Source organism: Myotis brandtii, unplaced genomic scaffold, assembly GCF_000412655.1.
Source record: "Myotis brandtii unplaced genomic scaffold, ASM41265v1 scaffold157, whole genome shotgun sequence".
Classification (NCBI taxonomy): domain Eukaryota; kingdom Metazoa; phylum Chordata; class Mammalia; order Chiroptera; family Vespertilionidae; genus Myotis; species Myotis brandtii.
In genome coordinates this window covers 1,436,265-1,449,380 of record NW_005355708.1, presented here as the reverse complement: position 1 = coordinate 1,449,380, position 13,116 = coordinate 1,436,265, and positions in this window count along the sequence as shown.

The window sequence follows — 13,116 nt, the reverse complement described above, 5'->3', positions numbered from 1 at the left end:
ACCCCGGCCCAGGCGGCAGATTCTGTTGCTTGTTGGTGCCATAACATCCCACCCCACCGCCCAGAGCCCGTCCTCCATTTTTACAAAAATCTCTATTTTTCCCCCCTTGCCAACACTCCCAAAGTCCTTTATAACTGTCTCTGTTAAATTTGTATTCACCCAAATCCCTCTGTCCATTAAAACTGACAATCGTCCAATCATGCTCTGCCCTGTCCCCACCTAGGTTTTCGAGATTCTCCTCTCCACTCCTAGGAACATGGTCTTTTCCTCAGTTTCCCTCAGCGCATGACCTTGGGCAGACCTCCCGAGAGCCAGAAGACGCCATTGAGACATAAACTTGCTGGGTGACCTAGAACAGGCTGCTTACTGCCCCGTGCCTCGGTTTCCCCTTTTGTTAAGCATGCCTATAATCCCTCCCTCGTGGAACAGGGTTGCATTAGGGCAGTTTGGGGCGAGGAGCAGGCTGAGAATTCACTCGCTCTGAATCTCCTGGTCGGTACAGGATTCCTTTGGAAGGTAAAGGAAAATGTTTGGGGTTTTCACGGGCTCCCCACACGGCGTTGATACACAGGAAAATACAGGACACACCCGAGTGCAGAGAGCAAGTGCCTCTGAATCCCTTCACCCCCACCCCCCAGATCCAGTCAAAGGCCAGCATCACCAGATTAAATATTTTAGAGGCATTTTTTAGTCTAAATCCAGAAATGCAGGGCTTATCACCCTGACAACAAGACATTTATTGGGATCCTAGCAGAGAGTCCTCCAGACCAGAAAGGACTTGTATTTTAGATCCCAGGTTGTTTATTTGCACTTGAAATAAAACTTTTTGTAAAACCATTTTAACCAAAAGGAATTTTTAACAGAAGGGAACTTGAAAAAAATCACTTAGAAGCAGTCTCTGGGGCTGTAATGAACATGGCGCTTATGGATTCACGTGAGCAGTGTGTTTGACTTTCCCAGCTCAGCGCCATCCTGTTCCTTGCCTCCCCTTCATTTCCAACAGGAACATGTCTGAGGCACCACTGTGACACTTTGTCAATTGCTAGAGATCGAGATGCACTTACGAGGTCACTAAAGATGCTTAAGCTTCAGGACTCCTCACTAGGATTTGGACTTAATCTCATATTTTTTTAAAATGTATAGCCTTGTTCTTGAAGATCCCCCTCCTCCCCTGGAAAAAAAAAACTGATACACCTCAGGCCCCACAAAACCTGGGTCTGCCCTTGACCATGGCTGTTGGACAGCAAAGTATGACGTCAGAGGCTGCCAGGAAGATGCTTTCCCTTCTCTTCAGCAGTCCTGACACTTAGTAGGTGCTTAATAAACTCCGACCTTTCCTGGCGAGGTCACCGACGCATTATCAGGAATCTCTGCGGTAACATTCTACCACCTGTCCTTACATACCTTTCTTATCCCTCTGAGACCCAAATGCTTTTCATTTCTCAGAAGATGTTATCTCATAGGCATAGCAGAGATGCCCAAAGTACTAAAGCCCATACGAAATGTTTGTTATTTCTCCCACCTCATGTCTTCACTTGCTCTTCCTACTTGTGTCTTTTCTTCCTTTCTTAGGCCATCTCTGCCCTGCATTTTCCTAGGGTCTCCTATTAACTCTGGACGCTGAAAAGAGTTTGCTGGGCCCTCATGGGGCTGCTTCTTTTCTGCCACTCACAGACTAGAACTCGTTCACGCTGGACAGCTGAAGAATTGTTTGTGGGCCAAATCCAACACGGGCCAGGCAAGGTCAGATTTGCACTCACTCAAGACAACCGGACAAAATTCGGGAAATATGTACATTACCTTGAAGCTTCGGCTGGACACGTCCCTTGAAATGCCAAGATTTTCTATTGAACTGAGTCCAGTTGCCACGATTTCAAGGTGCCATATTCCACTTCTGGGAGGTTCCTACTCTTCATTCTCCCCACAAACCTTTGGAGAGCATCACCTGTGGGTCAGGATTCAGCAGTGAACATAGTCCCCCTACCCTCTTAGGGCTTACATTTATTTTATTGTTTTCTAGGTTATTATTATTTTTAATATGTTTTTATTGATTTCAGAGAGGAAGGGAGAGGGAGAAAGAGATAGAAACATCAATGATGAGAGAGAATCATTGATTGGCTGCCTCCTGCTCGCCCCACACTGGGGATTGAACTGTGACCTCCTGGTTCATAGATGGATGCTCAACCAGTGAGCCACACCGGCCAGGCACAGGGCTTACATTTTAGAGAAGGCAGGAAAAACACAGAGTCGTCCTGCTATTTTCTTGTTCGTGTACTCTGAGCAATGATTAGGGCCAGTTGGGAGGCGATAGCAGCCACCCAGAGAGAGATGGTGGCGGCCTAGTTGAGGATGGCAGAGATAAGGTAGTTAATGGATTGGGGAATGATTCAGGTGAGGACTTCCTGATTTTTTTTTTCTCTTCTAATCTCATCCATTTTTCAGTGACATGAAATTTACTCTGACCCCATTGACATAGAAGTGACCTAGGCTCTTATACCTTAGTCACTCCCTCCTGCCCACCTCAATAACACTCTGTAAGTGCCTGTACCTCTTAATTAAGCACAAATTTGTGTATCTCACAATCCCCCTTTTGCCAGAGACCTCAAAAGAAGGATCTAGTCCAGTGATGGCGAACCTATGACACGCGTGTCAGAGGTGACACACGAACTCATCTTTTTAGCTGATTTTTCTTTGTTAAATGGCATTTAAATATATAAAATAAATATCAAAAATATGTCTTTGTTTTACTATGGTTGCAAATATCAAAAAATTTCTATATGTGACACGGCACCAGAATTAAGTTAGGGTTTTTCAAAATGCTGACACGCCGAGCTCAAAAGGTTCGCCATCACTGGTCTAGTCCCTGGTACCCAAGAGGGTCTCTGGACCTCCAGAGATTTGGTTAACAACCCCCATAAATTTATGGAATCAGAAATTTGGGAGGTATGACGGGAGGTCTTTTAGTTCGGTTGTGTGCTGCTCATTGTAAAAATCTTTTGAACAACATCTCGGCCATTGAATGCTCCTTAATCCCTTCTAGAATGCTTGCATTGCTGGGGAGCTCACTTCTCTGTCATGGAGATCTTTAATTGTGGAGAAATCTTATCTCTGCCGTCCGCATCCCATGGTCCGGGACACCTGCCTCTATGCCAATATGATGTGAGTCTTGTCTTTCTTACAGACGGTAGCCCTTCAACTCATTGTACACGTTTCAAGTTTTCCTTCAGTTTTTTCTTCCCCCATGCTACCCATTTCCAGTACATTTTTACATCTGATACGGTTCCCAAGCTCTTCCATAACTTGGCGTTCTTGTTGTTAATGCACTTCGCTTATGGGCATTCCTCTCAAATTAGCATGTCCAGAATTATGACCACAGCTCCAAGTTCTGTTTGACGAACATGGAATACAAGCAGACTCATCCTCTGTGTAATCAGAAATTGTGCTTCTATAAATTTACATTTAAATTGCATCCAATTATTGCAGTAGCCAAGTCACCCAGTTATGTTCTGGTGAGAAATTTCTCGCCCAGCAGGTCATTGTGCAATAGATTTTTTTGAACTTAATTACCAAGTTTTACATTTACCTCTGTCTTGACTGGAGCATGACATACACAGGCTCAATGGAAGGAAAGAGAGGAAAAGGGATTTACGTCATCAAGCCCTCACTTTGCCAGGCCCTGTGACAGGTGTTTTATACACGTGATCTCATTTAATCCACTTAATCACCCTTAGAGACAGGTGTTATTATTACAGTTTTATTAAGAAGGAAACTGAGGCTCAGAGAGATTAAGCAATTAACCTGAGGTCAAGTAAACAGGCACACAGCACAACATCTACTAGTGGCCCCCCCGCCACGCTGTCTGCTGCTCCCCACACCCCGTCCCAAATGAGTCCTCAGTTTCCCAAAGAGAATATGAAAGAGTTCATCACGAGGAAGGGAGAATAAGATCTGGCATTGCAAGGAATCTTTTTAAAGCGAAATCTGCCCAGCTGGCGTGGCTCCGTGGTTGAGTGTAGACCTACGGACCAGGAGGTCCTGGTTTGATTCCCCATTGGGGCACAAGCCTGGGGTGTGGGCTCTATCCCCAGTGGGGGGCATGTAGGAGCCAGCCGGTCAAAGATTCTCTCTCATCGTTGATGTTTCTATCTCTCTCTCCCTCTGCCTTCCTCCCTGAACTCAATAAAAAAATATTTTTAAAAAAAATCTAACCGTAGGACTCCCTCCTACCCCCACCCCATTCCAAACCTTTGGATGGCTACCTATTCACTTGGAATAACATCCAAATTCTTTACCATAGGATACCATGCCCTATTCCTGTGGTTTTCAAACCATAACCCACGGACCAATTCTGGCCCATTGTTGCAAATAAACGTTTCATTGCGTGGGTGGAACAGAGGCCGTGGCCTGCAAAGCCTGAACTATTTACTCACTGGCCTTCACCGAAAAGGCTTGCTGACCCTTTCCCTCCGCAATCTTGCCTATTTCGGTCTCTTGCCATTCCCCACCTTATTCCCTATGCCCCGCCCCTCTGGCATCTTTCTCATTCCCAAACCTAGTGGGCCCCTCTCCTGCCTGCCCAGCAGGGACCCTGGAAGGAAACGGGCCAAGCAGGGAAGGAGAGGAGAGGCCAGGGGAAGGGACACGACCTCCACGGCTGGGTCTCAAGGCTGGGCCTGCTGGGCGGTTAAAGCCGGTGTCCCCGGTGGGCCAGGCACTTGTCGGAACCAAGGGACCTCTTTTTCCCCGGGCGCTGCCAGGTCTCCTCACCTGTGCGGCTGTCTTAGGCAGACACATCCCTCCTCCGACAGGTAGTTTACGCCGCCTACGCCCTGCTGAGCATGCGCAGAACACCTGCGCCTCTCCCTGTGAGGTCTCCCTGCCCCTGCAGGTGAGTCTGCTGAACAGGATGATCCCATGCTCGCTCGTGCTCCTCCCCCCGCCCCCCCCCCTTCCCCACTCCCCGGGAACCACGTTGGCTTAGTGGAAACACATCGCTTACCCAAGTCACCACTCCTCACATCTGGACTCCTGAGTCAGGCACCAATTATCTGTGTTTCTCAACACCTGTCAAAGCTCTGGGAACAACATCTGCTCAAGCCCCCTGGGCTGCGCTCGGGGTTGGTGGGTAACACCTCCACACCTGCCCGGGAGAGGGGCTGGCAGCAGCTCCCAAGAAGCATCCTTCCCATGGCTTTCCATTTCTGACTCGGCCCCTCCTTTACGTTATTGAGGTAAAAATTAAAGTTAAAAATCCTCAGTGGAATGCATCGACCTTAAGTATATAACCCGTAATTTTTAAAAAATATATTTTTGTTGATTTCAGAGAGGAAGGGAGAGGGAGAGAGAGAAACATCAGTGATGAGAATCATTGATTGGCTGCCTCCTGCACGCCCTCTACTGGGGATCAAGCCAGCAAACCCGGGCATGTGCCCTTGACTGGGAATTGAACCGTGACCTCCTGGTTCATAGGTCCACGCTCAACAACAGAGCCACGCCAGCTGGGCTACCCCCACAATGTTAAATAAACGTGTACATCTGAGCACCCACCACGCCAATCAAAGCAGAGAACATAACCATCACCTGAGAAAGTTGCCTCGTTCCCTTTCACTCCGTCCGCATCTCCCCCCCCAGACAACCACTGGCCTGATTTCCATCACCACACGTTAGATTTGCTTGTTCTTCAGCTTCATGCCAGTGGAACTATGCAATATTTATATCTTGACTTCTTTTCTCAGCGTAATTTCAACAAAATCATCAGTGTTGTGTTGACGCATCGGTAGTTCATTATTTGCTCTTGCTGAGTATTATCTCCTCGGATAAACATCCAACAATGTGTCCCTTCATGTCCCTGCTGATGGACATTTGGATTTTTTTTTTCCTAAGTTTGGGACTATGGTGAATAAAGCTGATATAAATCTCTCTTGGGTAAATGCCTAGAAACGTTATTGCCGGGTCAGAGAATAGATAAATGCTCGACCTTGTAAGAAACTCCCAAACCGTTTCCCAAAGTGCATAAATCATGTTACACTCCCACGGGCCAGCCATGGAGGCGAGTTCCGGCTTCTCTCCATCAATACCAACATTTGTTGTCAGGTTTTAAAAATCTGACACCTATTTTTGCGGGTGTGAAATGCTATCTCATGCTTTTAATTTGCATTTCCAATGACCCCTCTTCCTCCCCGCCCTGGGTAATTCCCTTGCAGAGTGGTTTGCATTATCGAATTAATGTGACATCAGATCTGACGGCCCCCTGCACTCTTCTGGAGCCCAGATGTTTATTTCCTTTCTTGGGATGGGAAGAGCTTGGATATCCATTTTTCTTATGACTTTTCATTTTTGCAGCTGTCTCGGCGCTGTATGAATCCAGCTAGGCCCGTGGAGGGCGTGCCAAGCGCCGCGAGGAAGCCCATTGGACGGGTCCCCCAGGTCCAGCTGGAGACAGAGAGGGCTGGGGAGGCAGGAGTGTCTAATGTGAGCTCTCAGCGCCTTCCAGGCAGCCTGGGAGGTGGAGGAAGGCAGGATCGTGGAGGGAAATGTTAGAGCCCAAATAAACATCGGAGCTTCTAGGTGGTGCTTATTCAAATTACCCGACATTCTCTGGCCTGTGGAGAGCCTACCCACCTCCATGCAGATCCATCGGTGGGCCTTCCCCACTTTATAGCTAAAAGCCCCTCAATGGGGTAAGATTTGTCCCATTCTATGTGTCCTTCATCTCTCTACGTTCTGAGGGGGTGGGGGAGAGGCACTTCTCCTGTAGGGTTCCCCAAAACGGTGGTGAAGGAAGGAGTCCGGGGCCCCATTTCCCCTCACTCTTGAGGCCGCCGCATCTCAGAATGGCCATGCATCAATTAGCCCCGCTCCTCAGTCAACAGATCTGCCTCTCTCCGGAGCCAGTTTTGAAAGTCCCTGAAATTTCTGAAGCCTTCGGTGAACATGAGCACACATCTGACCTCTGAGTGGATTTCATCACCCAGCTGGCCCCCGTCTGAACCCCTGCCTCCATGGAGAATGCTTGAAATCCATCCTATTCTCCACCTGCAGCTGTTTCCTGGGATCTGAAAAAAATCATAATATGGCATTTTTAAGTCTCCCCAATGCCCTTGACCCCCTCTTCTCACCAAGACTCTCCTTCATCCAGATTTTACCTGTGTCGTCTGCTCATTTTGATTCAGCCATAATGCAAGTGGTTTACTATTGAGCTAACCAGGCCTGCACCTCATGCCAGACGGCAACATCAAGATGGCAGGAGAGTCATGTGAGCCAACAGAGTACCAGAAATCAGCCAGGAGCAGTAGCCGATCAATGGACATGAGACCAAATGAAACTCAGGGGTCCGACCAGAGGCCAGCACCCATAGCTAGTCATCAAAACGGTCCTCGTGGGCATAGAGTGGGGGAAGAACTGGCTTGCTCTGGTCCATTCAGTCACGTCACTCAAGAGGTTAGAATCATCAAGACGACAACTGTGTCTTTCTGGTCTACCAGCTGACAGGCTCAATGCTAGAAGCTAGTGGTACAGCAGGACCCCACACCTGGTAGGGAGAGACCCACATTAAACAAGTAAACTTAATAAATCATGGAGAGCTATGTTTCTGTATTCAATACAGTCAAAAGAATTAGGTGAATAAAGAGTTGATAGTCAGGAGTTTCCTAGCTTCTAAAATGCATCATCTGAATGTGTATTGCTTTCAAATATCTCATGAAAAATTAAAGATTACTTAATAAATAAATTGATTACCCCCCCCAAAAAAAAACACACAAAAAAACAAAAAACAAAACATCAACACCCTTGATTCGTAGAGCCATCTTCCATTTGAATAGCAGTGAGGTTACCTGACTTAGCAAGGTGGTACCCTATTACAGCTTCAGTGCTGTAACTTTTGATGGTGTGGGGAGGGGTGGCAAATTCCTCACTTTCCCAGAAACTCCGTCCATGCTGATATGAAATCTACGCTCTTCCCCCAAGTTGCCACATTTTCCCTCTGAATTTCTCAGAGCTGCCCAGCCCAAAAGTCCCTGGAGACAGAGTCCCATAGCTTTTGAAATGGAGCCAATGATTATGACTAAACACATGTCTTTTCTGCCTGGTCAGGGTATCATCCTGGTCCATCCTGGACAAAAACAGATGTTGTGCGAACCTGCTGTTGACTTTTGTGCCGAAACCCGGACACAAACCAGGTTTAAACGAAGTTGGGGGATTTATATGAGGCTGAAGAAAGGGCAACCACAACACACAGCGAACTACCAGCAGCAGGGAGAACTCCTGTTTGCAAATCTTCCCTAATGTAGTGAAAAATAAATGCAATCTCCATTTTACAGTCCGGCCTGGAGAGTGAGAGGGGATGCAGGGCGGAGGGTAGATCTGGCGACCCACAGAGTGGGCACCACCCAGGCTGCGGACGGATGCTGTTTTTGGTGATACCCACCCGCCTCCTCCTAGCAGGATCTTGACAGACTGCAAGCCCCCTGGGGCCGGGACCCGCCCCCCACGCTGCTGTTGTCCTGCCACAGCTGTTTCCGTGTTTTATTACGATTTTCTCCGCCTTTCAGTTTGCAGGCCAAGGGGAGTCTCGGGGGACCCATCTGTTTCTCTCTGCCCTTTTCCCTGTTCCCAGAAGCCACGCTCACACATGCACGCGTGCACACACACGCCACACCAGGCCGCCGCGGAGTCCTGGAGGACAGTGGGGAACCGGAACCCCAGTGACCGTGGCCCGCCCCTCCTCACCCCGGGCGGAGGTGGGGTCCTCGGGATGGGGCCCTCCTCGGAACAGCGTGGTGAGAGGAGCATCCACACAGGAACCAAACCCTCTCGGTGGAACAACAGGCTTTCTTCCCGGGAGAACTTTCTGTCTTGTTTTTGTTTTTACTTAAACTTCCCTATTTAAAAATAAATAAATAAAACACGCAGAGGGAAGGTGGAGGCGGGTGGGAAGAGATCAACCAAAAAACTTGTATGCATATATGCATAACCCATGGGCACAGGCCTGGGGTGGGGGGTGGGTCGGTCTATAAGGGGTCAATGGGAGGAAAAGGGGACATATGTAGTACTTTCAATAATAAAGATTTTAAAAAAAAGAATATTCTCCATTAAAAGAGATAGATAGATAGATAGATAGATAGATAGATAGATAGATAGATAGATAGAGCCGGCTTAGTGGTTGAAGCCCACAGCGCTAACTCACTCGAGTCTAGAGCACCTAAGAGAGAGGGTCCCGTCACACTTAAGAAAAGTTACAAACTTATTAAAAGAACACGTTTCCCCCTAAGATGGCGCCGACTAGAGTCTCTCCTAACAAGAATGGCATTCTACAAGCCAGGCAACGTCCATGAGGCCCCAAGGACAAAGCTCGGTCTCAAAGAACGCGGTCACACTGAGGTCCCCACACCGGGCTTTTTGATGACTATTTTGTCTTCAGAATGTGGCAGGAGTGAGTCCTCAGGTCCCGTGGGCCTCTGTCCAGCCTGGGTCTCCCTCGCCGCCGCCTAGAAAGAGCTGCTGCAGCTCATGCTGATGTGGGTGCAGCTCTCGTCCTCCTTCTTCTGCCACCAGCGTTTTCAGGAGCCCCAGTTTGCTTGTGTTTCTAGATTGTCCAAGAACCTACAGCGCCGAATCCTAAACACCGCTCGGAGCCAAGCAACACCTGCGGTTCTTTTTCCAGGCCCACTCTTCACCCCTCCCCAATGGGCTCATCGCCAATCTTCTCCCTGGATAATCCATCCCACGCCCATCGCACATCACCCTTGTAGACCAGGGTTTCTCCACCTCAGCACTGTTGATGTGCTCCTGGAAGCGGGCTGTCCTGTGTGTGTGTTACATATAGGGGTTTAGCAGCATTCCTGGCCTCTGAGCACTCAATGTCAATAGCACCCTCTCCAGCTGTGACAACCCCAAATCGTCTCTAAAATGGCCCTGGTGGGGAACCATTGCCATGGGGCTGTGTTCACATGATTCTTGGTCTGGGACATTCTCTTACTCTCTCTCCTAGTTAGAACTCTGAAGACTTAAATCCTCTCCTCCTAAGACCTTAAGTGAGTCACTAGAGCTGGTGTAGCCCACGCCTTTTCCCCGTGCTACCGAGATAACTCCCAGATGTTTCCTTGTATTTTACTTTGACGTTCACAGCTGTTTTAAGTGGGGTTGTCTCTTCTACAGCCATAGCTCTCAAGCTTCTAGATGGCTAGCGTTGGGCCTTATTCTTTTATTAGGTGTCACCCATCACACTTAGCAGGTAATACAGTGTTCCACTCGCACAGAGGAACATAGTGAGCCCTCAATAAATATCAGTGAAAGGAAGAAAGAATAGAGGGAAGGAGGGAAGGAAGGAAGAAAGAAAAGAAATAAGGGAAGGAGGAAGAGAGGGAGGAAGGAAAAATGGAAGGAAAGTCAAGAAGAAAGGAGGAATGGAGGGAAGGAGAAAGGGAGGGAAGATATTGAATAGCTTCTCATAGAATGAGATGGCTACTACGATCTCCACTTTGTAGATGAGCTCCCTTACATTCACCTGCCAAGTCTCAGGTCCCAGCTCAGAAGTAGCTGAGGCGGGGTTGTAACCCCCTTTCCAGACAATGTCTAGTCTAGGTCTGTCATCAAAGAAGCAAAATGTATTTACTCTCCTAGAAACCAGCACAGCTCACTGCCAAGCCTGCAGCTGCTCTGCCGCCTGCCATTCGAGGAAGAAATCAGGGCACCTCAGGGTTTGGTTCCAAGGGAGGCCATGCAAGGAATCCTGGAATTTTCCTCCCTCCTCAGAGGGAGAGACCAGCAAGGATCTTTCGGGCTTGGCACCCTGGAGATTGCCGATAGGAACACAAAAACAAACAAACAAAAACAAATAAAAAACAACAAGCAAAACCCCACAATGTATTAGCCCGGGTCTTCGGAGAGGCAGAAGCTGGGATGGGATGAAATTTGCAAGGGCTTTATGAGAGGAAATGCCTGTGTGAGGGAAAATAGGGAGGGAGCTGGAAAAGCTGGGAGCCCTGTCAGACCACAAGACAAGTCTGACCCTGATGGAGGAGAGAGAAAGGCATCGCAGAGTGCTGGGCAAGACCACATGGGAATTCTCCAGCCAAAGTCAGCCTTCCCAGGAACGCCAGGTCTCCCGAGAGCGTGGCTCCCTTAGCCAGGCACCCTTGCTGTGCTCAGCCCCTGACCCGCAGTAGCCTCTGGAAGGTGTGGCTTCTGCACCACCATGACCTTGGGTCTCACAGGGCGACTGCTGATGACTTTGGGTAACTCCGCTCCCTGTAGGGAGAAGTGTATTCTCAAGGGAGGCAGGGGATGGGTTGCTCAACTGAATTCAAGTAGATGGTATGCCTGTTGGCTGAGAAGACGGCATGATTGGTGAACAATGGGAGGGGACTGGCTCAGCCCACAACGCGTGGACACAGCCAATGCATTTTCCTCATCCGCTGAGTCCACGTAACCACTGTTCACAATGGACACCACTGTTTCCCCCGAGCGACTTTGTCATCTGTAGGGTGCAATGAAGCACCCTCGGTTTCTTTACTACTATGGCCCTTACGCTTTTCTTCTCACCTGGGAAAATACCATGCATGGTGTGAACCGTGGACAAGGTGCAGAAATGCGGAATGAGAGGCAGAAGAATCCATGAACTCCAGCTCTCAAAGGAAATCTCCATCGCCCCTTGCGTGTGCGTCCTGTACGTGTGAGAATGAGAAGTAGGGTGCGGTGGTTTGTTGAACTTCTATTTAGCACCTCATGCTGAGCACCGGTCTGACTGGGTCCCCCTGATGACCCCGTGAGGTAGGTAGGGCCCATCAGCCCCACTTTCCAGATATTCAGGTGAAAGGGCAACAGTGGGAAGAACCAATCAGACACTGAGAGTCAGGTCAGCTGAGCGCTGAACCAGGGCCAGAGGGCAAGGCGCTGGCAGCGGAGGACCACCGAGGACTCCAAGCTTCTGGACAGAGGGAGCCGCTCACACCACTGCTGGCCCTGTCCTCTCTCCCAGAGGTTTCGCTAGACTGTATCCCTCGACAGGATATCCCACGTGAACTCTGGAAAACGTTCCCACACTCTTTCTGGGAGACGGATTGGGTGTCTTCCATCCGTGAGCGTCAACCCTGCATGTTCGACACAGGAGTCAAGGGAGAGAAAAGATCGTCCCCTTGGAGTAAGTTGCCTGTCTTCCTTTCCAGTTGTTAGAACAAAATCCCATATCGGGGAAAAGTTGGTCTCTAAAAATGACGCAGAGTTTCCGTCGCTATAGCGTACCAGCAGGCCCTTCCCTACCCCCAGATGTTAGTCCTGCTCTCCATGGACCGCATTTGCTCTGGAAAAAGCAGATGCCGTCCCAGAAGGAAAGAACAGAGTCCTATCAGAGACGCTGATGTTGGACCATGTGTGCCCTTGATCATCTCTGTTTATAGGGCTGTGAGACCTGCCCACTGGGCTTTCTTTTTACCGAATGGGGTTATTACCCTGAGTTGTGGGGACCCTGGATTCTTTATCACCCCCAGCGGTCTCAAGTTGTAAATTTCAAGCCACTATTAACGTGGCCAGACAGATTTTTAAGCCTCCTGCAGACAGCATGCAATTAACCATCTCCTGTCAGCTGGAAAATCCGCTCAATAGCCATTCAAGTTCATGTCCAAACTCCTTTGCATTAGGGAAGGCTTACAAAGCTTCCTTGCGTCTCAGAACTAGACTCTCACTAAAGCTATGGAGACAGGAAGAAGTCCAAAATGGGGGCGATGCGCCAGCCATGAGAGGGAAGTGTTATGCAAAAGACCCTATAAGTCAGTCACGGTAGCTACCAGTTGCTTTTTACCCAAATCATTTTATTGGAGTCGTTATGCAAGTAACTCCTACAACATACCAACCCATACATGTTTTAAGCAGTGCGCTCTATCCACCCCCAGAACTAACTTTACATGCAGGTGACTACTGACCTGGGGCAAACAGCGGAATGAGCAAGTGGGCATGCCTGTCGGTGGCTGGGGACGCATCATGGGTCACAGTCTACAGACCCTTCTTGTCGTGAAGCAGAAGGAAGTATCGGTGCACAGAGCGAGTCTCTCACCCTTGGCGCTGGGAGCCTGGCCGCCAACTCAGAAGAGAGGCACCGTCTCCAACCACCACGAGGAGTGA